The following is a 3,187-nucleotide window of genomic DNA, read 5'->3' on the forward strand; positions in this document are numbered from 1 at the left end:
TTCCCTTTCTGCTATTGCTACTCACATAACAGTATCATAACTATTAGGTCAAATCGGACACAATTTCCAAAACCAAGGGGGTGATTTGATCAGCCTGTTTCAATGATCAGCAGGTGGCACATAAAAAAGACATTTTTTGGAAAGCAGAATCTACTGGCTACATTTTTTGAGCCTTATTAGAAAAACGACTAAATTGCTTTGATTTTATATCCTTGACTATGTATTTATGATGCGTTTTAAATTATAATACTATAGCCTAAGCTAGATCTATCGAGTTAAATGGATGAAGTTTAATTTCTAGACTGCCTCTAACAGGTTGTTGGAGAAGCAGGGTTACATATTACGTGACTGAGAGCAAGTTTCTCATTTGTATTACCTTAACTTTCCTTCTGTCAGGATCATAGACTGTAAAAAAAAAGATGAACGTAGTGTCCTTGACCTCACCCATTGGTTTCTGAATATCATTTTTGAAGCTTAAAGTAGGCGGAACGTGGGTGAAGCTGAGGTGTCTGATTGCTGAAACCACGCCCCCCTAGTTCGATTCTAGTGACGGCAGTGGCTGTTCACCCCTAACTCAAGTTGCCACGCCCTTAATTATTCAGAACTTTAAGCTATAATTTAAACGGAGGAGTTACAAAAAAATTCACCCTCATAGTTGTCATGAAGGGCAAACTTAGCTTTACAGACCAAAAACTATTTTTGTACCAGGCTGTAAACATATTTATTTCTGCTGTAAAGTTGGCCATTTTAACATGGAGGTCTGTGGGAATTGACTCCCTTTTGGAGTCAGCCTCTAGCGGCCAGTCGGTGAATTGCAGTTTAAATCACTTCCGTATTGGCCTCATTAGAGAGATCAGAAGGTTGCCCCTCAGTCAGGACACAAGAAAAGTAAAGAAAGATAGAGGAAGAGAAATAAAACCTTCAAATTGCTCAACCAAATTGGTTGCATGATATTTCAGGTTTTTCATGATTTGCAGGTCTCATTGTTTTTGTTGTGTGTCATGTTCATTCTGGCACCTTCACCCTGGTGAAAAAAACAGCATTCCAGCAAATGTTGTGTTTTGGTGCTGGTTTGCTAGTGAACACCAGCTAAACCAGCATCAGCACCAGCATTAGCACCAGCATCCCATGCTGGTCATACCAACAAGACCAGCATATGTTGTGTTTTGGTGCTGGTATGCTGGTGACCACCAGCTAAATCAGCATTAAACCAGCATTGACCAGCATAATTCCCATAGTTTTTTTCAGCAGGGCAGCTGAGTTTGTAACATGATTGTAACGTCACAGATTTTATCCCTGCATCTGACGCAGTAAACACATCTTCTTATAGCTCCGCCTAAGCTTGACTAAAAGTGATTCCCCTTCGGACTCCAGGCAAAAGAGGCCCAAATCTGTTGAACTTTTTCTCAGGCGTGAATTACATCAGTTTTGCAAAAGGCACCTCAGGCTGAACAGTAATATTAATGTTTATGTAAATTTTACATCACTCCAGATCGACATATCTGTGTTTTATCAATCACCATATGCAGGACAGCTATGAAGGTGTTTACTGGAGGGACAGAGAGGTACAAGCTTTACCTGTCAAAACAAATTAGAAAAGCATGGTTCAGTCACTGTTAAATTGTCTAAAAGAATTTAAAGATATGGTTAGATCAGAATTTTCTTTTTCTTAATGAAAACAAGACTAAAGTTTTGAGTGCCTGTGTTGATGCTCCATACACTCGTCCATTTACCAAGATTCTTGGAGTTATTTATGACAATGCTTTAAAATTTGAGACAGATTAGTTCTGTTGTAAACGCCAGCTTTTTTCAGTTGAGAGACTGCCTTCCAAAGTTAAAGGGGCCATGGCACAAGACTTTTTAAGATGTCAAATAAATCTTTGGTGTCCCCAGAGCACATATGTGAAGTTTTAGCTCAAAAAACCATATAAATAATTTATTATAACATGTTAAAATTGCCATTTGTAGGTGTGTGCAAAAATGTGCCGTTTTGGGTGTGTCCTTTAAAATGCAAATGAGCTGATGAAATTCAAACACTGATCACCATAATGATGGTTTGTTGCAATTAAAACTTAATTGTGCTTTTGTCTGCACTAAATGGCAGAGCTGTGGTTGGATAGTGCAGGTTAAGGGGTGGTATTATTATAATAAGAGCTCCTTATGACATCATAAGGAGAGCCAAATTTCAACGACTTATTTTTTCATGTGCTTGTAGAGAATGGTTTACCAAAACTAAGCTACTGGGTTGATCTTTTTCAAATTTTCTAGGTTGATAGAAGCACTGGGGAACCAATCATAGCACTTAAACATGAAAAAAGTCAGATTTTAAGCAATACCTGCCTGCCACACAAGGAGTTTGAAAGGGTAATTCACACATGTTTTCCATATCGGTAAGACTACTGTAATTCTTTATACGTTGGATTGGACCAGTCATCTCTACAACGTTTACAGTTAGTCCAAAACGCAGCAGCTCGTCTCCTAACTGGGACAAAAAAGCGCGAGCATATTACTCCAATTTTAGCCTCACTCCACTGGCTTCCAGTTCGTTTTAGAATTGAGTTTATTATTTGTTTTTAAGATTTTAAATAGAATGGCACCTTTTCATTTATCAGAGCTTTTGCATGTCCTCCAATCAGATTTCCTTTGATGTTCCCAAGACCTAAGCTAAACAATTGGCAGCTCCTAAATTACCTGTTCACATAATAACAGCTCAGACAATTGAAAGGTTAAAGTCATTGCTTAAGACTCACCTCACATTCAGTTTTTGATTTTTATTCTGTTTGTATTGTGTGTTTATTTCTTTTGGAAAATATAAGGCACTGTTTTTCATTTTAAACATGCTATGTAAATAACATTAAAATTTAATTAAAATTGAATCTAAGAATAGGAAGGACCAAGTCAATAAAAGACAAAATCCTATCTGAATGGTTGAAGACCATAATCAGGTTACTTTTTTCCAGCAACAGCGCATATGTTAAGGTTGACAAGTGCTTCAAAACACTGTTCGGAGCTCCTCCCCCAAAGAATCGTTACTCTTTAATGATTGGCTCTTTTAAGTGATAGGCAGGACATCTTTCACCCCTTTTATAGTTTTATTACTTAAAACATAGTGCGAAGATCAAATACTATTAACTCTTTTATAAATACTCTTAGTTTAACCAGATAAGACTGACTAAAGTCTCAAATG

This window comes from Misgurnus anguillicaudatus, chromosome 18, assembly GCF_027580225.2.
Source record: "Misgurnus anguillicaudatus chromosome 18, ASM2758022v2, whole genome shotgun sequence".
Lineage (NCBI taxonomy): Eukaryota > Metazoa > Chordata > Actinopteri > Cypriniformes > Cobitidae > Misgurnus > Misgurnus anguillicaudatus.